The following is a 24,884-nucleotide window of genomic DNA, read 5'->3' as shown; positions in this document are numbered from 1 at the left end:
AAATTTCCATTGATCCTTGTCACCTGCACAGCGTGACAAAAATGGGAGATCAATAGATTTCTCAAGTTATCTTGTTCCGTTGGAAATCCAGGGCTCTCTGGGGAAAGCATGATCAATGTGCCTTTCTGGTTTGTTTGCATCCACAATAGAATCCAAAGCCTGGAAAAACCCTTGTGCGACATCTAGCCCTGCCGGCTGTCTCTCACTTCGGTCTCTTTTGGCAGTGGCTTGCTGTACTAAAAGGCAGTGGGGTTTAAAATGAGGCACACCCGTAGAAATCATGTAAAGGCATTGGGACTGTTGCTCAGACTCTCCCAGCCTCATTTCCTTATCTGTAAATTGAAGATTTATTCACTCTATTTTATTCAACCAATACTTCTTGAGGGTTCCCTGTGTTACCAGGCAATGTTCTAGGCTCTGTGGAAACATCAGCAGACAAGCAAAACAAAGATCTTTATCATGTGGAGCTTTTCTTACTGTAGGGAATTCTGAAAATATGCAAGCAAACAAATAATAATACAATTTCAGATAATAACTTGTGTTGTGAGGGGAAAGAAGGATATAGGACCATACATGCATAAGGCTGGGGGTGTTCTTTTATTAAGGATGGTCAAAGAAAAATTACATCAGGAAATGTCATTTGGGCTGAGGTCTGAATGATGAGAAGTCAGTCATAAAAGAGCAAAGGGTGAGGCGCCTGGTTGGCTCAGTTGGTTGAGCGTCCGACTTCAGCTCAGGTCATGATCTCACAGCTGGTGAGTTTGAGCCCCATGTCGGGCTCTGTGCTGACGGCTCAGAGCCTGGAGCCTGCTTTGGATTCTGTGTCTCCCTCTCTCTCTCTGTCCCTAACCCACTTGCATTCTGTCTCTGTCTCTCTCAAAAATAAATAAACATTAAAAAAATTTTTTAAAGAGCAAAGGGAAGTGCATTCCCAGCAAAAGTAATAGCGAGTGCAAAAGTCCTGAGGCAATAATGAGCTTGATGTGTTTCAGAAACATCAAGAAGACAAATGCAGGTGGGACTTAATGAGTGGACAGGAGAGTAGGAGTGATTAGCTTGAAGTGACTGGTGGGGACCAGATCATGTAAATTTTTCTAGGATTTGATATAGCATTTGGGTCTGATTCAGACTGCAGAGAGAAATCTTTGGAAAGTTTTGAGCAGGAGAATTAAGAAGGGTGAAGTATTAATAGGATGTAGGCAGGAGGCTGGTGCAGTATTCTAAGTAAGAAATAGTAATGGCTGGGTTTACTATGGCAGCAGTAGATTTGAGAGATATCTGAATTCAGAAATATTTTTTCAAGGGATGGTACCTTATGTGGTTGTTGAGAAGATTAAATGAGAGTACTTATCTTAAAGCATCTTATCCTTAAGAGATGCTCACCAAATGTTAATTATTTTTTCCTTTTTATTTGTTAAGTTGAATGATAAAACTGAGACGAAAGAGGTCAAGTGGCTTGTCCAAGAATAATATGTTGGTCACAATGGGGCAGTTTATGCTGCTGTAAGGAATGACATCTCAGTGGTTTAAAACAGGAACAATTTGTTTCTCACTACAAATTTGTCATTGGTCCCTAGGAGGGCCTGTCCCATGCTGTACTCACTCTGGGACCCAGGCTGATGGGATGATCACTATCTGGGACTTTGCTGATCATTGCAATAGAAAATGAGCTCTGGAAGGTCTCAGGTAATCATAAGTTCTAGTCCAGAAGTAAGTAATACATGCCACCTTTGCTCATGGCTCACAGCTCTTTGGCCAAGACTAATCATGTGCATCCACTCAAACACAATAGGGGCAGGAAGTGCTCTCCTACCGTGTGCACAGAAGATGGAGAACCGGGAAAATTTGTGGAACAGCCTTAACAGTGACTTAAATAGCAAGTCATGGCAGAGCCAGAACTTGAGCCCTCTCGTTCATGATGAGCTTTGTCGTTAAGATCACCATTAAGAAACTTTAATATATATTTCTGATAGAGTTTAAGTATCGGGATGCAGTATCTCATTGAGGGGCAGGGTCATTAAAATTATAAGGGTGAACAGGGGCGCGTGGGTGGCTCAGTCGGTTGAGCGGCTGACTTTGGCTCAGGTCATGATCTCCCGGTTTGTGAGTTTGAGCCCTGCAGTGGGCTCTGTGCTGACAGCTCAGAGCCTGGAACCTGCTTCAGATTCTGTGTCTCCCTCTTTCTCTGCCCCTCCCACACTCAAGCTCTGTCTCTGTCTCTCTCTCTCAATAATATAATAAACAAATATTTCAAAAAAATTTAAAAAAAATTGTAAGGATGACCAGTAGCAGATGTGAACTCTAGGCTGGGGAAGATACACACTATACAGGAAAACAAATTAAAGATTCAAAGGCATATCTCTGTTGTGAAAGGTAAATTTAATCAAACAGAATGATGTCTAATAAGGGATGCGATAACAGGCTTGATGCGGGGAGATGATATAGAAGTGATAAAGGCATAGACTCTAGTGTAGGCTTAGGGTTCAAATCCTAGGCATTCCTCTTACTAGCTGTGTGACCATAAGGAACTTCTTTAACCTCTGTGAGTCTCAATTATCCCATCAGCAAAATGAGTAAAATAGCAGTACTGCCTTTTAGGATTGCTGGTAGAGTGAAATAGTTCCTGATGAAATGCTCAATACATATTATTTAAAATAGTACAGCATTTTAAATAAGTATGTAATAATAAGACATGTGATAATAATTTAATAATAAAAATGTATTTATTTGGGGGAGATCAAAAAGACTTAAAGACTGGGAGATGTGGTTGGGAGTGTTACTGTGAAAAGGACTCCTCAGTTTTAATGAACTATCAGTACAGGAGAGCAAGTCAAAGTAGCCACTAAGAAAGTATATGCACATCAATTCCCCAGCTCACCTGAGTCTGGATCTGCACCTTCTAGCCATGTGAAGATGGTGAGATTGATGAGGGGCATAGTATCCTGAAGGCAATGTTTGACGCAGGTTGGGAATGTTTTGCCTGAAGAAGACGGAAGTGGGATATCGGGGTCACCTCCAAATATTTGACAACATATTTGGATGACACTTAAGGAAAGAGGGGAAGCTCATGTATAGAAAACCCAAGGTAGCCACCACTGGGAGTCAATTTCCACTGGAATTTCCTGATAAGTAAATAGAAAACCTCTCAAAATTGTTCACTTCAATGAAAAGGAGCTTAAGTTTTTATCCACCAATTTCTGTCCCCCATTGTTTGAGAGCAGTAAGTCCCTACATCTCTGAGAGGATGCTCATGGGTTGAACAAGCTTCCGTGTTGTCAGAGAAGGTTATGGGATAGAAATAAAGCATGAACTTATGGCACACCTCTATCAGCAGAGGTAAGTCTGAGCATGGACAGGGCTACTTTTTGTAGCTGTGGCTTGCATCAGGTGGGCCAGGGGGATGTGGCATGAAGGTACCGGTAGCATCTACTAAAATCTATAAAATTAAAAGAAAATACTAGCTGATGTTTGTTAAATAATTATTCTTCCCAGGCACTACTTTAAGCATCTTACATGTATTAACATGCGTAATCTTTACAATAATCCTGTGAGACAGGCTCTCTTTTCATCTTTGCATTACAGGTGAGGAAAAGGCCTGTTTTGTTTGGTGTGCACTTTGGAGGATTTATAAAAGAGAAAGGAGAAGAGATCCTTGATTTAGACAAATTTTCACAGATACCTCTCTGGATTCACAATTTCCCAGAAAGTCAGTGGGGATTTCTGTGACAGGAGATGTCACATATCTGGGAAGCAGATCATGGCAGCTGCTGATTTCTTTGGAAGCTCTTTGATAGAAATAAAATCAGTTTCCACTCTAGTCTCAATGACTGATATTGATTGGAAACAGAGAATAGCTAAGGGTGCTTAAACCACCAACAGATGGAGACTTTAGTAATTACATCTGTATGAAGGTAGATACCTGAGCGGCCTCCAGAATAGACAGTTTTCTCTGCAGATCAGAATGTGACTCCGTGAAAGTCAGCACGTGACAATATGGTATGTTTTAAAAGAAGATAAAAGTCCCCATTGGCTGAAAGTCCTGCCCCAATAATGTTGAAAATCTTATTCCTTTAAGCTTCACACCTCTCAAAGGGAAAAATATCATTACTAACAGCAGCAGCAGCAGCAGCAATGGCAATGCCAACCTCCATGATTGAGTGCTGTGTGCCAGGAGCTATGTAAGTGCTTGTCGGTTTGCAAACTGGTTCCCATACATAGAGAGAAAGGAGAGACTGAAGAACAAGACAGATCACTCTAGATTGGTAGGCGTAGGTTTAACAAGCAAGGGAACGTATGTACAAGGCTTGTCCTGGGTGGCCATTAAACAAGCAGATTTCTGCACCTGCCTGCTAGAATCTTAAAAGAGAGGCCTTAACTGGGTTCAATCACATGTACTGTCTGGATGGTCTCAGCAACACCTTACTCTCTCAAGGCTGTGTTCTTGGAATAGCTCTCAGGCAGGTTCTGTGGACAGAACATACATTTCAAGGACAGGAGAGGGTATGAGGAGTCCAGCTTATGGGTCAGCTGGTGGTCACATCCCCTTGATGACCTCCTCCAACAGTATTTTACTTGAATTCTTTAATACAATCCTTAAAAAAAAACCCATTGAGGAGATAGTTTTGTGATTCACATTTTACAGATGAGAAAATCTAGGATTTGTAAAGATTAGATGCCTCACAAATTCACATGGTTAATTATTATCAGTTACAGGATCCAAACAGGATCTGAACCCAAGCAGACTTGACCCTTTGTTATCTGACTGCGAGGCCTTTGCCACGAATCATGACTCAGGATTGCCGTGTAACAAATTCTATTTTATTCTCATATGAATTACTAAGTCTTGCATTTCAGGGATCGCTACCTTTAAGCAGTGTTCCTCTGGATACAACATATTCATCCAAAGGTCAGTTCAGAGCTGACATGTATGCACTCAGTTCTGGGAATCTTATTTTAAGGGACTTCTTATTTAAGTTAAAAAATAAAATTTTATGCACCCAAGTTAATAGAACCTGTCAAAATGCTTTTACACTGAAGCACATCCATATTGTTCTTGTATAAATTAGCCGACAGAATAAAGTAAGTGGCAATTTGCCACATTAGTGCTATTTATATAAAGAGTCCTTGTAGATGACACCATTCAGCGTGCCAGCTGCCGTAGAAGGTATTTTGACTAAATCTAGTCAGCGTTTTTTTGTGGGCCAGTCGGAGAGACAGACTAATTAATAATATAAATAATATAAAATTATAGCAGGGTTACACAAAAGAGGTACTTTATTAATAAAACTATAAGATGTGATCTAATTCTGAGATCTGAGAGGTGAGAAGAAACTACCATGAAGTTTTGGGTTGGAGGCCAGGAGAAGAATATTCCAGGCAAAGCAAAGAACATGTGCAAATGTCCTGTGGTGGTGGGGAGGGGGGGTCTAGTACCCATGAGGAATAGGTGTTGGGGGCATGTTGCAAGATGGGGACCATGGAGAGACCTGTAGGCCACACCAAGGTCTTTGTTTCTTCCTTTTGCTATTAAAAAAGCCAATGAAAATTACATTCTCTCTTTTTTTTTTAAATTTTTTTCTTAACGTTTATTTACTTTCGAGACAGAGAGAGACAGAGCATGAACGGGGGAGGGTCAGAGAGAGAGGGAGACACAGAATCTGAAACAGACTCCAGGTTCTGAGCTGTCAGCACAGAGCCCGATGCACGGCTCAAACTCACGGACCAGACTGCGAGATCATGACCTGAGCCGAAGTCAGACGTTCAACCGACTGAACCATCCAGGCGCCCCTGAAAATTACATTCTAAGCAGGAGAATGACATAATCCTCAGAAAGATCCTTTTTTTTTGCTACAGTGAAGAAATGGATGGAGATGAGGAAGATGAGGGGATATAGGGTATTTCAGTAATCCAAGTAAGAAGTGATGATCATTTGGGCTTAGACGTGGCAGTGGAGATGGTGGGAGGGGTTAGAGATAGGAAGTACAGATAATAGGACTACTGAGTGTCCAGATCTATCATATTCTGACTATGTGAGCTTGAGAAGATACTGGACCTCTCAGAGTCACTATTTCTACCACTGTAAAAATTGAAACAATTTCAGTATTTATTTCAAGGCTCTATGAGTTCATCTGTGTACCTGACATATGGTTAAGTTCTTAATAAGTGATAGTTATTATTAGTATTCCTAGTTGAAGAAGTCCCCATAGTAACAATAGTAGTGTTATCAAATTTAGGGTAAGGGAGAATTGATTGAGATGAAAATATTTCCAATAACTGGATTCATATAAGTAGAATTTCTGTGCCAAAAAATATAGGATTAAGAAGGATTAACCCTAAATATACTTTTTTGTAACTTTTTTGTAAGCCTGTGTTAGAGACTTAAAAAAAGTTAAGTTCAGGGGCGCCTCCGTGGCTCAATCAGTTGAGCATCTGAGTCTTGATTTCAGCTCAGGTCATGATCTCAAGTTGGTGGGATGGAGCCCTGTGTAGGGAGCCTGCTTGGGATTCTCTCTCTGCCCCTCTCTCCCAAAATAAATAAGTAAACATTAAAAAAAAAATGTTATATTCACCTTTCACTCTCTGGTTTTCTAAAAAGACTACTTAAATTTACAGTTCCTCTGTGAATTTGAATTTACATTCACATGCCCCCAAAGCCTTGCCAATACTACTTTTTGGGGTACGGTATTGTTTTCATTGGGTTAAACTTGACTGTTTTTTTTTTCTAAATGTTTAATGATCATTTTCTATTTTTTTCTTTGAAATGCCTTTTCACACAATTTCCCTAACATTAAGTAATAAATAAACGGCAAGCTAGACCTCGGCAAACATCACAGAAAAGGACACTAAAAGATGACATCCCAGTAAATTGTTGGAATTTTGATAAGAGTCAGATGAAGGCAGCCAAGATAGTAATGAGATTAGAAATCAGAAAAGTGATAGCACAGAGCCTGGGGAAAGATTTGGCCTCAGGGAATGAGCACTTCAGTAGGGTACAATGATTGAGCGGTTTGTCAATCTCTAAGAGATTGTCATGTGGAAGATGAATTCAGTATTTTCCATGTAGCTTCTTTGAGCCAAGTAAAGATGATACTAACAAGTGAGTATTGACTTAAATTAAGGATGAGATTTCGAATGATTCTCTGAATTCTCTGAATAAAAATAAAGGAAGCTCTGTGAGAGGCAGGGACCCCTTAGCAGGGAAGATATTTAGAGAGATTAGAGACCTTTCTGCTGGAAAGGATTATAAATCAGACAAAAATGAATAAGCTTCTCACTACTCAGTGTTGTCCACAGACCAACAGCATCAGTATCATGTGGGAGCTTATTAGAAATGCATGATTTGGGGCCCAGCCCAGACCTCCTGAATCAGTGTGCTTTGTAAGAGGACTTCCAGGAGATTTGTTTCTACATTAGAGTATGAAAATCCCTGGACCAGATGTCCTGTCCAGTTCTGTCTTAATCAGTATGATCCTGTGAGTCTAGAAGTGATTGCAAGTGGAAGGAACTGGGCATAGTATGAGGACTAGGTGAGATGCTGGATGAGTGGGCAAGGCTTTTAGGGTTGTTCCAACTCTTCTAGCCATTCTTGCATCAAGTTCACAGCAATACCTGGGGTAATACTGGAAGGAGTAGGCATTGCTTTATACAGAATGAATTTTGAGCTGTTGACTCTCTGAGCTAGAGGAAACCCAGGGATTATCTGATTGCAGTGACTTGTCCTAAGTTAAAATAAAAATTGGTAATCTCTTTATGCTTTAGTTTCTAATCATGTTTGTTCTTTCCCTAGCTGGTTATCTCTTTCCGTCTCTCTCCTCCTCCCCTTCCCACCTCTGATACACACATGCACACACATACACGCATACGCACAGGCATGCACTTCTTAATTTAAACAACCTGCTTTTAAAATTAGTATGGTAGCTGCCCTTAGGGCCAAACACCAAAATCAAGGAGAGAGGGGAAATGTATTATTATGGAAGGAGTCTTTTCCAGGAATAGCAAAGCGGGCTGTGAAGAGAAATATAAACAGCAGTTGAAGTTGAAAGGAATATAAACTAAGAATGCCAACACTCTTCAGAATGATATATGCTCTTCATTAGTTCTTCCTCAGACTCTCCAGCTGAGGTTTGCCATTGGTTATTTCAATGGAAAGGCTAGTGTCATGATGTAGGTCAGTGAAGAAAATGGGGACTAATAGAGTAACAGTGGATGGAATACCCTGTCTCATCAGTCAGAAAATGGGTACACCAGCCCCAGTTCTGGCATCTAAGAGGACTATGTTTGGTCTCATGGGTCCTTGGGCAAGTTATTTTATATGTACACACTTCAGTAGCCTTATGCATAAAAGCATGGATTATTCCCAATTCACTTACAGGTTGTTTTGAGTTCCAATAACACTTTGTAGTTTCCAAGAGATGTTTGTGGTTTCTTGTTTAAATCATCACTCTTAGGGCGTGTGTGTGGCTCATCTGGTTGAGCATCCAACCCTTGATTTCGGCTTAGGTCATGATCTCACTGTTTGTGGGTCTGAGCCTGTGTCAGGTTCTGTGCTGACAGTGCAGAGCCTGCTTGGGATTCTCTCTCTCCCTCTGTCTCTGCCCCTACACTGCTTGTGTTCCCTCTCTCTCACTCTCTTTCTCTCTCTCAAAATAAATAAATAAAATTTAAAAAATAAATCCTCACTCTTCCCAATGAGGATATTAAGATTAATGATGGCAGGGTGCTGTTTTACTTACTCACTGTTCCATTTCCAAGGCTAGCACAGTTCTGCTGCATACAAAGCAGAAGGAGTACTCAATCATGTTTTGCTAAACGGGTGGGTATTTACATGAAGGAAAGAAGAGGGGGGGATAGAAGGCCAGCACATTTGCTGCTTGTGTGACATTTGTCTTATTTGTGGTCATCAGGTTTCCCACAGTCTCTTTCGGGTCACCTCATCTGATGTTTCTCTCATAGGCTTTGCTGTTTCGTGATGGCACTAAACCGGGTTAATGGTGTAGTGGGAAGCACTAAGGCTCTGTGACAGGTAGCTGAAGTTTAGTTTGGCCACTTGAAACTGCATTTGGGCAAATGGCATGGCCTGTCTAAGCAGAGTTTTCTTAGTCAAGTGGGATTAGCAAATTCTAACTCATTGGGACGCCTGTGAGGATCACGTGGCAATATGGATGCAAACAGCACAGTGTTTTGAATACAGTAAGCATTCAATAAATGCTATTTTCTTGTACTAAGAATTCAAGGAGCTTGATCTAATAAAAAGATGTGATCACTGGCCAGTATGTTGGCACATGGTAGGCATTCAATAAATGATTTAAAGTAGGGTGCATAAATGTAATATCGATTTTTGTCTCCAATCACATTTTAGTTGAAAGTGATTTGTAAATCTGGTATTAATTTTTTACATGATTAAATGTAAGGGTTTTTTTAATCTTTCATTTTAAAGTGTTAATTATATAACTTCTGCCTTTTGAAAATTTTGAGATGTTTTTCTTTATTCTGACCTATAATTAAGTTTTATAAATGTTATATGAAAACTCGAAGATATATTTTTGATATGGGATAGAATCTTATCTGTTAATTTAATCTTCTGGACTACATCAGTTAATTTTCTTTGATGAAGAGCATTAATAATACGATAGAAGCAAACAAATAAATAAACACAACTTACTTAGTTGTGGCAAACTGGGTAATTCAAGAAGTTAAAGGATGAGGCAAACAACCTGGCTTCAAGCCAGGAAGGAACAGTGTTAGCTCTTGAAGGGCCAAGTAGGGGATACTCATGAGCAGCACCTTCAGGTCACTGTCATTTGATGCTTAATTCCCATTATTATCCCTCATTTTGGATCTCTGTTTAAGAGCCAGATTCCTCAAAGAAATAACGAGATTGGCTTAGCGTAGATTTCTTGGCTAATGCGAATTACAGAGGAGGTCCATTCCCAACTAGAGGAAGGGAGGAGGAAACCAGACAGATAATAACAGAGGTCCATGAGCTGAACTGTGAAGGCAACATTTTTATATCCTTATTTCACTGGTTCTCTTGGCTTTGCCAGAGTAGGCCATAGGTGTATTTAGGACTCAGAAAAAATGGAAACGTGATTAGCTATGTAAAAGAACATGGCTGGGCTTGGGTTCAAGGTACTCTCTTTCCCTAGATTTATTTGTCTACAGAAAAAGAGTTATGGCTCTATCCTTACTATTAATACCACTACCAGCATTTATTGAATACATTGTTCATTTGTTTATTCATTAATTAGTATTTAAACTGTTTATCGGATACTATGCTAGGTATAATTCTGCCCTCATAGAACTTAGAATCTAGTAGCAGGATAGTCATTTAATCAAATAAACACTTAAGTTGATATATGATTATGAATGGAGTAACTATAATGAAAGAGAAATACAGTGTGCTTAGAAAGTGTGTATGGAGACTTGTCCTTGTCTGCAAGGGCCAAGAAGTCTGAGTTAGTAGTGATATTGGAGGATGCATAGGAGTTAACCAAGTGATGGAGCTCAGGGATAGAGTTTTAGCAATGAGATGAATATGAAAGGAGTCCATGCCTAATGAAAGCATGATTTATCTGGGAAACCAAATGAAGGATGTCATGTGGCTGGAGTGCGGAGAGCAAATGGGCATTAGGTATGAAAAGAGCCTGGAGAGGGCAGTACAGCCACCCTTATGGACCTTATCGGTCATTTTGACTATTCTGGCACTCAGCTAACAGTGATATGAAGCTATTGAATCATAAGCAAGGGAGTATGATATGACTGGGTTTGCATTTTGCGACAGTATTCCAGCTGCTGTATGAACAGATTTGAGGGGTTAACAGTAGAAGTAAAGTATATCAGGAAATAATTGTAGGAGTCTATACGACAAATGAGGATGGTTTACACTGGGGTTATGGAGTAGAGATGAAGAGAACTGAATAGATTGGAGATCTATTTAAAGAAGTAAAACAAACGTGGTGTTTGATTGGATATAGAGAGTGTAGGAGAGGAATATGACAACCACGATTACTACTAAGTTTTAGCTGGTATAATTGAAAGGATTACCCATCCATGGAATCATTTATTGAATGGATGGTGATACATTCAGTTGTGCCAGTTAAAACCTAGGTCCATTCACATTAATTTAAGCATCAGTGTACGTCTGAGCTGGGGGGAAAAGTCATGAGTTTAATTTTAGATATGCTGAATTTGATATGCCTTTGTGATGGCTATGTGTAAAAACCCAGAGGAGGCTGGATATAGGTGTCTAGAACTCACAGGGAGACCTTGACTAGTGATAGAAAATGTGAGATTTTGCCTATAGAAGATAATTATAGCTGCTGGCATGGGTGAGGTTGACTAGGGAAAGAATACAGATGAGAAGGAGATTTAGATTGGAATCTTGAGAAACTCCAACTTTAGTATCAAGATAGAACCTCCCCCAAAGAGCCCAAGAAAAGAGGAGTAAAACCAATACAAGGTCAAGAAGTTGAATTCTTTTTTTTAATTTTTTAAAAAAATGTTTATTGTTGAGGCAGAGAGACAGAGACAGAAGGTGAGCAGGGGAGGGGCAGATAGAGAGGGAGACAGAAGCTGAAGCAGACTCCAGGCTCTGAGCTGTCAGCACAGAGCCTGACACGGGGCTCGAACCCACAAACCATGAGATCATGACCTGAGCTGAAGTTGGACGCTCAACTGACTGAGCCACACAGGTGCCCCAAAAAGTTGAATTCTTTAACAAGTCAAGACAAAATCATGGATGACTTTATGACAGGTATATAAACACAATGATGGGGCATGCAGATTTCACTAATTGGGGAGTTAGAAAGACGAGAGGAAATGAGGATTTATTAATAGGCAGCAATTGTAGACATTATTTTGAGAAGTTTGGCTGAGAAGGGGAAGAAGAGACATGCTGTGCAAGAAGGTAATTTTGAGTTGAGTGAAAAATTGTTTGTTTGTTTGTTTTTTTTTTAATGAAAGAAATTCATTTAAGAGCACAAAGCACCCCTCTGAAAGAGAAACAGGGAAGAAAGATGCTGCGGGAGGGAAAGAAAGGGGGAAGAGAGGAAGGACACGGGAATGAATGAGTACATATGACACAGCCAAGGGACATTTCGAGTGTAAGATTCCTGAGAATGTGGGAAAGGGAGCGTGCATCACAGCTGGTAGAGCTTGCCTTGGGAAAGAGGAAGAGATGTTTCCTTTATTGTGAGAAAAGGGAAGATGGTTTCTAGATTTTGTAGCAGGAAGTTGAGGGACTCTGGCCTTTGTCTGATGGCCTCCAGTTTCTTTGTAAAGTACAAGGCCAGGGTTTCTGCTGAGAGTCATCAAAGACGTGACAGGGAGAGGGAGTTGGGATGGAGGAAAGGTCAGAGTAGGGCTGGCAGTTTGAGGAGAGTAGAGATGACTGAAATAGGCTCATCAGCAAGTAGGAAACTGAATTAATAAAAAATTATAAGGTTACTGGACGTGATAAAGGCCCACTTGAAGCTGGTCAATAAGTCAGTCAACACACCTTTATTAAGCCAGGCATTGTTCTGGCATCCAAGGTGCAGTAGTGAATAAGAGGAGCCTACTTATTAGTGACAGTGGTGATGGATAATGTAAGTTTCCATCCAGGCACCAGTTCCTACCAAATGCAAGACTTTGTGCTTCACGCTGGGGATAGAAAAATGAAGTAAGACCAATGGTTTTCCCCAAGTGATACCATCGCTCCACAACACTGAAAAGTTCCAGCTCTTGGATTCCTTCTTAGTTACTGCAAATGAAGAAAAGATAGCCTTGGAACCTCCAGGAAAATAAATCTCCATGGTCAGAGGTCTGCAACCATCAAATGAGTTCCCACACACTGACACATTTGTCATGAGTGGGAAGTACACATTTGGATGATCAAGATGCAATTTATAGTAGTCACAGAGGCCAGGCCTGATGAGAATGTCACAGATTAGCAGCCAAAATGTCTGAAACATTGAACTCCAAGTCTTGACATAAGAATTGTGTATAATCCATTTCCCTCTCCCAGGGAAACTCTTCTGATAAGGACCAGGATGCAAGCCCTTGTAATCCTTCCCCTCTACCCTTTGGAGGCTCTGTCCTTGCTTAGGCCCAGCTCATTATACAGCAGTTGTCTTCATTACCATGTCATGTTTCACTGATGGGAAAATGTTGCCATGGTAATGCTGGAATATAGGCCTGAACACAGACCAGCATGAACGTTTCCCAAGTTAGAGGCAGTAGAGGAGTGAGGAGTCATAAGCCCATCTCCTTTCCTCCTCATGTATGTGCTTTGTCACTGAAGGGGTATTGGAGTTAATGGAGATGAGCCCTTGGCAGTAAATGGGATGGATGCAGGTCCTCACACAGGTATTTATTTTGTTGTAATTATATTGTTTTTCATAAACATATTCATGAAGGCTCCCAGGTTAGCAAAGACATTTCCCAGTTCCTTGAAGAACTGGCAGTCTTGTTTTTTCTTTGGATAGTCATAAACTGTCCAGTATATACACATGTACACATAGGCACCACTAGTAATAGATAAAACGGAGAACTACTTGGATGTCTTCCTATTAACCCTTTGTTGTCTCTAGAAAAGCTCAGATTCATGACCTGTTGAGAGTAATTTGGCGTTTGTATAAAAAATGATGGATTATTAGAGCTAAGGGGCCCTGAGAAATAATCTAAGCTAACTTTTCCGCTTAGAGATGAGCAAAAAAAAGGCCTAGGTGGGGGAGCCTCTTTAAGGTACCCAATAAGCAAGAGGCAGGTTGATTGAGCTGGAAGATGAAGCATCTTTTTTCCCCATCTCTTTGTCTGATACGTTCTTCCACTAAATTCTGCTTGCAAAGACTTTTAGAGAACAAACTTTATCTTCGTCAGCATGTGAATTGATGGAAATGGAAATAAATCCAGAAGACTCCCCACCCCAAATATTAAACTTTATTTAGTCATTTAAGGCCCCTGACCAGAACCTCCTAATAAAGCCTGGCTCACTTTGGAGGGTATTATGAATGGACCTGAAGCCTTGAGGAGATAAGTGAACAGTATCAGGGCTCAGAGCTGACTTGTTAGCACATGTCCAGTCTAGCTGTCAGCAGGACCTCTTACTCTTTTATCTTTGCTTTCTTGGTCTCCAAACCCATTAGTGTGAGGCATCATTTGATATATTTCTTTCTGTCCTTCCTAGAGCTCAAGTACTATTTACAGTGGGTCTTGGTGACTTCACATCATAGGATGATATCAGAGGATTATTGTGACACTGGGGTTAGTTGTAATTTAAACTAAGCCATGTGGATTCCCTGGAGACATTGGTGAATCTCAGCAGAAATGTATATATATTTTATTAAAAGAAAGGGTGGTTTGGAACTTTGTATTGATTTTTTACCCACTGTCACAGGCTGAAGATCTTAAGAGCTTCTTGTTGGGGAAGGGACTTAATAAAAAGTATAATTAATTAAGATTGGGGCCAGACACCAAGAGTCTTAGATTCTGACTTCCTGTTGATGGAAGAGTCATTTTAACTTCAGCTCATTTCTCTCATATATAAATCAGGCTTGGAATTATATATCCTGTTGGCATTGTTGTGAGGAAGAGAGGAGAAAATGCAAGAGAACTGGGTAAGAGCTGTCACCTTCTCCAGCCTTTACTGAGCACCCTGTGGATGCTGGGGTGCTTTGAAGAAAGAAGGAAGGTGCTTCTTTACTCTTGGGGTTAGTTTGGCTCTGGTTGCTTGGTCAAAGAGATTTTATATCCATCAACTCCCTTGGCATACCCACTGATGATGTGAGGTGACAATGGGAGAGAAAATTGACTTGTTCAAGATTACCATGCACAGAGTTGGGATTTCTGAGTGTTAGTCCTTGTTGGGTTTTAATGTAGCCCATGTGATCTTGACAAAGTGATCTTCATAAAATGCAAGAAGAATCATTTTGAAATCCTCCCAACTTGAAATCCTCCATTAACTTCCTCTTCTATTTGGATGAATTCCAACACCTTCACTATGTTCTGCAAGGTCCCACAGCATTTGGTCGGCTCTTACTTCTACTTCATCCTTTTTCATTCTCAGTCTTACCCCCTGCCTTTCAGGGACAGAAGAATTCTTTCAGTTCCTTGACATACCTTCCTTTCCTGCCTCAGGGTCTTTGCATGCGCTGCTACTTCAGCCTGAAATGTTCCTTCTCCTGGTGCACTGCAAAACTGCCTCTTCCTCATGGTTCAGTTCTCAGCTTCAATGTCACTTGCTCAGAGTCTTTTCCTGAACACCCCACCTAAAGCAAGCATACTCTTATTTTTTATTAGAGTCCGTAGTTTATTACCTTCCTGGCAATCTCAACTTGTAATGTGTTTGATGGTTCACTACTTTATCCTTACTTTATCCTTTTTATGCTTACTTGATTCATCTCGTGGTTTGTCTGCTCTTCTGCAATGTAAACTTCATGCAAGTAGGGACCATATCTATTTCACTTACGGCAGTGTTTCCAGCACTTGACACAATAGCCGGCACCCAGCAAACACTCAGTAGCATTTGCTACATGAGCAAATATATGAATAGATATGTCACTCTCTGAGTCTCCAGCTCATCATAAATGAAAATATGCTGTAACAGTGCCTATTTTACTTATTCTCTAAACTACAGACATGAAAGGATATGTGATTCTTCCCTTCTGTGGTAATCATTTCGTGGTCTCCATTAGACTTGCTTTTTCTCCTGTGTTTATTCTTTTATATATATTTTTTCTCTGCTTGCTTGAATTAGATGCAGAATTTACTAAACCAAAAGTGATAGTGGTGAGAACACTGGACTGAAAGTCAGGAGATCTGGGTTCTAGGTTTAGATGTGATTCTGTTCACAGTATGAACTTGGACAGGTTACATGCCTACATTTGGACTTTAATTTCTCCTTTGTTTATAATGAGGGGGTTGGAACAGATAAGCCAAAGAGATCTTTTCCACCTGGACTATTATCTAACTTACATTGTTTCTCTTTCATCAATTTACCTGGGCAGCTTCATAAGGCAACTGCTTTTAAAATAGCAGTGGTCATCTGGATTCATGGTTGGGTGTATTGGTTAAAAATAGAAGTCCATTAATTAACTTATATTCATACTTTAAAATTTCTAATCCCTGAAGAGAAACCAAGTCTCAAAACATCTTGCCAATAAACAAAATATTCTATGTCCTTGATGCATGCTGGCCACAGTATGCTGGGAGCCAAGAGTGCTGGCAAAATAGAAGAGAACAGTGTGATGTCCTCATGTTGTCCTTCATCTGCCATATTTTGTAGGTCTTCCAGAGTTTTCCCAGCATGAGTCCTCCAAATTCCCCATTTCATCCCAGCTTACACACATCTCAGCCCTGGCAGGGAGGTCCATATTTAGAGCCAGTTTTGGAAATAGTGGGAATGTTTGACATATCTGTGAAGTTTTTAGTATTCTGTAACCTGCATCCAACAGTGAAACAGGAAGATAGTCTTGTGATTTAGAGATTAAACTATGGAACAAGAAACCTGGATTTGAATTCAACATAACTTGCAATGGTGACTTAATCATTCTCAGAGAAGATTCCTTGTTTATAGGAGAAGTATAATAATAGTAACAAATTCATAAGTTGTTGACAGGGTTAAGTGAAATAGTAATGGCAAATGTGCACCACATCCCTGACTCATGGAAAGCACTTAATATACATTACTTGCTGTTTTACTTTCTGTTATTGCTTGACGAAAACTGGAGAATGCCAACCTAGATTGAGAGGTGCTATTTGTTGTACCTGTCCAATATGTTGACCTTTTGTGTCATCATCTGAAAAGGTGATATTTGGATTATGACTTTCAAAAACTTTTTTTAAATGTTTATTTTTGAGAGACAGAAAGAGACAGAGAGGAGGAGGGGCAGAGAGAGAGAGGGAGACACAGAATCTGAAGCAGTCTCCAGACTCAGAGCTGTCAGAACAGAGTCCAATGCAGGGCTCGAACCCACAAACTGTGATATGGTGAACTGAGCCATGAGATTGGCCGCTTAACCAACTGAGCCACCCAGGCATCCCTGGACTATGATTTTTAAGATCCCTTCCTGCTATGAAATACTAAAGTGAATAAATAGAATAAGGCAAATTTGACATTATGGAAGGATACACACTTGACATTTTAGTGTTTCTAAATTATCTAAGAGTTCTTGAGCATCAATCACCACATATTATATAAAAATGACCGTGAGTTTCTCAGTTACAACATAGAAGCCACAAAGTGGGTGCGTGATAAAACTGTACAGTGGGTGACATTTTGGGGAAATCCAAACCTTCCCAGTCTTCATCTTTGCTGAAATGTCTTTCCTGACATCCTAGCCTTTTTCTTATGCTTTTCTTTCCCTAATTTCCAGAATCTCTGAATTATATGTCTTATCTCTGACTGTAAAATGAAATTCCCTTGTTCCCCCCTATTAAGTAATTTCATGCTCTGAGAAGCAGGGAGGAGGCATATTTCAAGCAAGTTCTGTGATTGGACCATGCTTTCCCGGGCCCTGATATAATGCCAGATTGGTTGTTGCTATTTTCTCATGTTTGACAGATCAGAGAATTATGGTGCTTCCTCTTGCAGCAATGATATAAGCAGTTCCATAATCTTCATACATTACTGGTTCTGGCTTCAGTCATGACCAATAATACATCTCATTTTAAGGATACCTAGAGTTTCTCTCTCATACCTAATTAAACTCGTAGAATTTTTCTGACTCTAACCTTATCATTTTACTGATGAGAAATGAAGTCCCCAAGAGATGACAGGACTTGCTTTATGTCTCCAAAGGTAATAAATTATGAGACTTTCTGTCATAATTCCTGAAATACTGTTACATGATTGCATTCCTCAGAGTCTTGCTTCTTTATGATTTTTTTTTAATTAAAAAAATTTTTTTTACCATTTATTCATTTTTGAGAGTGAGAGAGACAGAGCATGAGCAGGGGAGGGGCAGAGAGAGAGGGAGACACAGAATCCGAAGTAGGCTCCAGGCTCCAAGCTGCCAACACAGGGCCGGATGAGGGGCTTGAGCTCACGGACTGCAAGATCATGACCTGAGCTGAAGTCGGACGCTCAACCGACTGAACCACCCAGGCGCCCCACGATTATTTGTTTTTGTTTTTAATAAGAGGCTGTTATTAAGTTTGGATCTCTCTAGGATAAGAGGATAAGAAGTATGTTAAATTGGAAGTAATTAATACTTCCCAGGTTAATTGAGAATTGGTTGTTAGTTGGAACAGGACCCAGCAAGATGCCTAGAGCACAAGAGGGACTGGAAAAAGAGGGGAGAATTTCAGAGTACAGACTGGAGTAGAAAACTAACCTTAGATTTGGCAAGATGGGATTTGTTAGAGACTGATAACTGGCTTCTGCATACTCGTGGGGGGAAAAAACCTGCCCAAAGTGGTTTAAAAAGAGAATAAAATATGAGGGAATGAATATATTCCTATTTCTAGGAATTTTTTTTCTGAAGGTGAGTAGATAAACAAAACAGCTGGCGAGAGACATGAGGCCACTGGAGGGATCTTTTAAAAAATAGATGAAATTGTAGCGTATTTGTAGGCTGTTGGGAATGATATAATATTTAGGGGGAAATTGACGAAGAGGAGAAAGAGATAATGGTCATAAGAGCGAAGTCTTTAGTTGGTGAGAGGGGATGTCATCTAGTGCACAGGTAGAGGGTTTGGTTTTATACAGATGTGAAAACAGCTGATGGGCAGAGAAGCAGGTGGGTTGAAAGATTTGGTGGTGGAAAGATGTGACAGTTCCCTTTTGGTTGCTATGATTTTCTCAGTGAAATACAAAGTGAGTCAAGCGCTGAGAGTGAGGAGAGGGAGAGAGCATTGAGGATTTTGGAGGAGATGAGAACGTGTGAACGTTCACCTTGGACAATGGAAGAGTGAATTAGTTGGGGGATATAGTGAAATTGCTGGGTAGTACGAGAGGCCCGCTTGGAGTTGGGTGGTCACAGATTTAAAGAGAGACAAGACCTGTAGTGAGTTTTTCTCCAACCCCTTTCAGATGCTTGAGTGCAGTTGTACAACAGGTGGAGGACTGAGTTAAACTACAGTTGGGTTTTTCCCAAACTGGACTAAAGGAGGGAAGAGGATCCAGGGTTTGGGTAATATATAAGGGAGTGAATATAGAGGTTGACCATGGCACCTAAAAGAATAAAGGAGGAACGGAGGGCATAAGATAGGCAATGGACAGTGAAAAGTGATGGGGCTGGTGTGTTGGAGGTCCTAATGGTAGTTAAAGAATTAGTACAGGATGGGGTGCCTGGGTGGCTCAGTAGGTTAAGTGTCCAAATTCAGCTCAGATCACGATCTCAAGATTCATGAATTCGAGCCCTGCATCCGGCTCTGTGCTGACAGCTCAGAGCCTGGAGCCTGCAGCTTGCTTCCAATTCTGTCTCCCTCTCTCTGCCCTTCCCTGCTCACGCTCTGTCTCTCTTCTCTCTCTCTCAAAAATAAATAAACGTTTAAAAAAAAAGAATTAAAGGGGTGCCTGGGTGGCTCAGTTGGTTGAGCACCGGACTTCAGTTTGAGTCATGATCTCATGGTTCGTGGGTTCGAGCCCCACATTGTCTGTGCTGACAGCTTGGAGCCTGGGACCTGCTTCAGATTCTGTGTCTCCCTCTCTCTTGCCTCTCCGCCATTCCTGCTGTGTGTGTCTCTCTCTCTCAAAAATAAATAAACATTAAAATAATTTAAAAAAAAAGAATTTGTACAGGAGGCTATGGGAGATTATAAAATTAACTTAGTTGCAGAAATAAGAGCAAATGTTTGAAACAAATATTTCACAAGCTATGTAGTTATTAGTAATAAGAAGGTCTAGTGTATGGCCATGGTAGTAGGGAGCTGAAATGAGGTGAAGGAGAAAATTGAGGTAGTAAAGTGCTGAGAGGCACAGGGATTGGATGGTGACCATGGCATTGGTGTGGAAGTGGTCCGGAATGCTGACGTAGCTGTTAGGAGAGGAGGTAAAGAGATAGTGGTATAGAAGGGGTGAAGAGTATGATGGTGATTTTGAGACTAAGTTTTCAGTGATTAAGGAAGCTAAGGACAATGGCAGGTGACCGCAACAAGGCATGATAACAGGTGGTAGAGCTTAATGGCATATGCTTCAAAAACAGCAGGATTTTGGAAGGGAGGAGGAAATGGTTTACTATAAGTGATTGTGAGGACAAAGGAGAGCACCTAGCTTCACTTGCAGGTTCTTTACAATGCAGGGGGTGTGGAAGGTAAAAACAGTTTTCGCTTGAGAAGCCTGCAAGAGAAGCAGGTTTCATAATAAGCACCCCACACATCATGTGGCGGAGAAGTTAAAGGAAGTTTGAAGATATAGAGGATTTTTCTGGTAGAGACCATAAGTTCTAGAACATCCAGTAGAAGAGCTGGGATGGGTGGTGGTGGTGAATGATGGCTGTGAAATCGTATTAGAGGATGCAGAGAACTTACCTGAGTAATGAAGGCGATCTAGAGTAGTCCTTCTGAAACTCTAATATGCATACAAGTCTCCTTGGGGTCTTGTGAAAATTTAGACTCAGTAGGTCTTGTGGGGAGTGGGAGCAGGGGGCTGAGATTCTGCGTTTCTAACATGCTCCGAGGAAATGCTGATACTGCTGATTTAAGGATCACACTTTGAGGGGCAAGTCTCTGTAGGCTTGGACTAGTGTCACAGTTGGACATGGAGAGGGGATGGCAAAGATACATTTGATGCAGAACATTTAGAACTGTGGAACCTCCTTCATTCCAGGAATATTTAATAGTGGCCACCATTTTGGGGACATCAATTTTATACCTTCAATCCTCCTCTTTTTTTCTCTGAATGTGAAACACATGTGTTTAATATATATATATATATTTGTTATATAAATTATTATATTTGTTATATATATACATATATGTGTGTGTATGTATATATACACACACACACATATATATGTGTGTGTGTGTATATATATGTATATATATACATATATATGTGTGTGTGTGTATATATATACACATATATATGTATTTGTATTTGTATTTGTATATGTATTTGTTCCACTAAGTGTATTGTCTTTGTTTCATAGATATGCATACATTATTCCAACAGGATCATTTGCTCCTTGAAGCCAGACACTGTGCGGAATGGTGGAACATTTTTGGATAATGAGTCGTAACTCCCAATTTTAATTCCCATTTCTACGATTAACTGGTTATGGAAAGCAGTGGAAAAAATCATTTACCTTTCTGATCATTTTTATATGTGAAGTGGGGATAATCATGCCTCGCTGCCAATGCTATGAAATTCAAATGAGATACTTGATATAAAAATGTCTTATAAATTCTAAAACAATACAATAGTATGATAACTCTTACTGTAGGGCTGGTATTTCCCTGGCAGATACCAGTGTGACACTCTGGCATTCTGACCAATTGTTCGTGCCATACTGGTGGTTAAATATTTTTAATATAAGCACTATTATGCCTTATTATAATTATTTATTGTGTACCTTTATACAATGGTAGCAGAAAAATAGACATGAAGTAGTTGTTGAATTAAACATCTGGTATAATGAAGTGGATAGAATATCTGAACATCTACCCCAGGGCATAGTGGGTGAAAAGTAAAAGTAATTTCCAAAGTCTGTGGAATGAATTCTTTCTAATGATGATTCTGTCACTTTTACCAGGAATCCTTAAGGTGTCAATTCTTGTTCCCTTAACAAATTTTAAAGTGGCCTCACCACAGTTTCTTACATCGTCTACCTTTCACATTGCTGTTGATTGATGGTTGATTCATGCTGGTGCCCTCAGCCAAGGGAAGAGTGTTAAGCAGCCAAGCTATGATTAACCTTACCCATGTATTTTGTTCTGGAACAGAACTCTCTGTTCCAAAATGTGTTATGGGACTCAGGTCAAACCTTCTTTAAAGACTTCTTAGGTGAGTTAACAAACACAATTTATTCTCTCACAGTAAAAATATTTCTATTTAAAAAAAAATTCTTGGAGAGTTTGCTCTATTTAGTGAGGACTGATTTTCCTAGGTCTCTTTGGCAATGACATAAAAACAATGGACTTTGCAGTTCATGTTCTGACTCCACCTCTTATTAGCAGTGTGATCTTAACCAAGTTACTTAATCTCTGTAAGCCTCAGGTTTCTTTTTTTTTTTTAATATTTTTTTTACATTTATTTATTTTTGAGAAACAGAGTGAGACAAAGTGTGAGCGGGGGAGGGGCAGAGAGAGAAGGAGACACAGAATCTGAAGCGGGCTCCAGGCTCTGAGCAAGAGGTCAGCACAGAGCCTGATGTGGGGCTCGAACCCACAAACTGTGAGATCATGACCTGAGCCGAAGTCGGACGCTCAACCGACTGAGCCACCCAGGCGCCCCAGCCTCAGGTTTCTTACTTGTAGGACTGGGATAATTATAATTAGATTGCTCATAGGACTGCTGTAAGCATTGAGACAATATGCGTAAAGTAAGCAGCACACTGTTAGCTCAAAGTAAGTGGTGGTGGTGGTTGTTGTTACTACAACTGTATAACAATTTGGATAAAGGGCTTGAATCTAGAATCAAGAACTCTAAATTCAACTGTAGAAAAAAGCCACAAACAACCCCATTAAAATGGGCAAAAGAAGAAGATACACACTTTATAAAGTAAGTGCGGAAACGTATGAAAAGATGTTCAACATCATTATTCATTAGGGAAATGCAAATTGAGACCACAAGGAAGTATCACTTTACACCTATCAGAATGGCTAAAACTGTAATACCAGTACAAATTCTAATGCCCATAGCAGTGTTGGTTAAGACTGTGGAACGATTGGAGTTCCATTACACTGCTGGTGGGGATGGAAATTTGTAAAACCACTTTAGAAAAGAATTTGACAGTTTCTTATAAAGCTAAAGACACCACTACCGCATGACCCAACCATGCTTCTCCTAGGTTTATTTCTCCAAGAGAAATACCATATAAAATTTATATTTGTAACATTCATAACATATAAAATGTTCATATGTTAATTTATAACAACAAAACACTGGAAACAACCCGAATTTCCATCAACAGTCACATGGATGAACAAATTGTGGTACCATTAAATATTACTCAACAATAAAAAAGGATTTAATTATTGATACCAATACGGATGCATCTCAACACAATTGTGCTGAATGCAAAAAACAGACCCACTGTATATTCCCCCCCAAAAAGCACTTACTGTATATTCCATTTATACAAAAATTGAGAAAATCCAAACTATAGTGACTGAAAGCAGATCAGTGATTGCCTGGGGACTGGTGGGAAGACAGTGGGGAAAGGCAGAAAAGAGGGATTAGGCAGAAAAGAGGGATTACAAAGGGACATGAGGACATTTTCAGGGGAATGTATATGTTCATTTTCTTGATTGTGTTGATCATACTGATGGTTTCACAGGTGTGCGCATTTGTCAAACTTATCAAATTGCACACATTAAACTGTAGAATTTATTATAGGTCACAAGTAAGCTGTTAACAGAAGAAGAACATATGTTGGCTCCCACCCCCACTGCTTTCCTTATGCTTCTAAGCCTAGGAGGCTTTTCATAATTTGACCGCATCTTATTGATTAGTCTCAACTATTACTGAACCTTCTCCATTGAGACCATTTTCTTCGTCCTCTCCCCTGTAAGGCCAGATGGTTCCTGCCTCCCTGTCTCTGTTCATAGTATTCCACCTATGTAGTGGCCTTCCCCTATCTTATCCTGATAATCATACCCCTTTCTAGGAACCACCCCAAAAACATTTCTTTCATTTGTTCATTAAACATGCATTTATTGGGCACTTGTTATGAGACAAACCTTAGGCTAGGAGTTCGGCCCCCTTCAGGGACCAAGACAGACCCAGTTTATGTTCTCATGAAGCTCACAATCTGCCTAGACACACAAACAAGTCAACTGATATACAGTCATGCATACAATTATGCTACTCAGCCTTTGAATACTCTTCATGTTATGGGGGAATTCTCCATGGGTGGTTGTTGTGGGAAACAGGACTTATTTCTTCCTAAAGGTCTTAGGATTGCTTGGTACTCCCTAAGTACAGACATACGACTTAGGTTTGTTAGCTTAATGGTCCTGATTACCACTTGGAAATTTTGAAAGAATAAAGCAGAGACACAAATACAATTTGGCAAGTGCCCAATGGGGTTTTTGACAGTGTCAGTGTCCCTAAGAGGCCATGCCTGTGGGGGGGCATTTAGGCTCTTGCACATTTTTAGATTCTTGTTCTCTAGGCTTCCTTTAGACACCTACTAAGTCTGTTTGGGCTGCTATAATAAAATGTCACAGATTGGGTTACTTATAAACAACAGAAATTTGTTTCTTACAGTTCTTGAGGCTGGAAGTCCAAAATTAAAGAATGATTAGTTTCTGATGAAGACTGTCTTCCAAGTTGCGTATAGCTGGTTAGGGAGCTCTGTGGGGTCTCTTTTATAAAAGCACCTATCCCAATCATAAGGCTTCTATCCTCATGACTTAAGCATCCACCTCTATCACTTGCTGGTCTACTCAACGTCTCTTAGTGTTAGCTTCCTGGGCAAAATAATAGTGTCTACCCCTTATGGTTGTTGTTAAGTTTCTATGGGATAATGCAAATTAAATCCTCTGCACAGGGCTTGAATATAAAGAGGTTCAGTAAATGTTAGCCGTTCCCATTACTCTGGCTTACTAAGGTGGTCAGATATAAAATCCACTCTAGCCAAATGTGGTCAACTCATGCTCACTGGAAAGCAGCACTGATCCAGAGCCTTTGAGGATCCTTAGATCACCAAGGACAATGTTCTTGCATGGATTACATAATCACACACCAAAAGAGACAGAAGTTCAGAGGACCAAGACAATGAGACAAAGATACACACAGTCTG

The 24,884-nt window shown here is 40.2% G+C and overlaps 1 long non-coding RNA gene across 1 annotated transcript in view; it reads left to right on the top strand.

The window, feature by feature from the left end:
- LOC128311111 (uncharacterized) overlaps positions 1–24,884 on the top strand; it is a 66,153-nt gene that overhangs the window by 25,677 nt on the left and 15,592 nt on the right. The window lies entirely within an intron of this gene.

The sequence above is a fragment of the Acinonyx jubatus genome, chromosome A1 (genome assembly GCF_027475565.1).
Source record: "Acinonyx jubatus isolate Ajub_Pintada_27869175 chromosome A1, VMU_Ajub_asm_v1.0, whole genome shotgun sequence".
Lineage (NCBI taxonomy): Eukaryota > Metazoa > Chordata > Mammalia > Carnivora > Felidae > Acinonyx > Acinonyx jubatus.
This window is presented reverse-complemented; position numbering and strand designations above follow the sequence as displayed.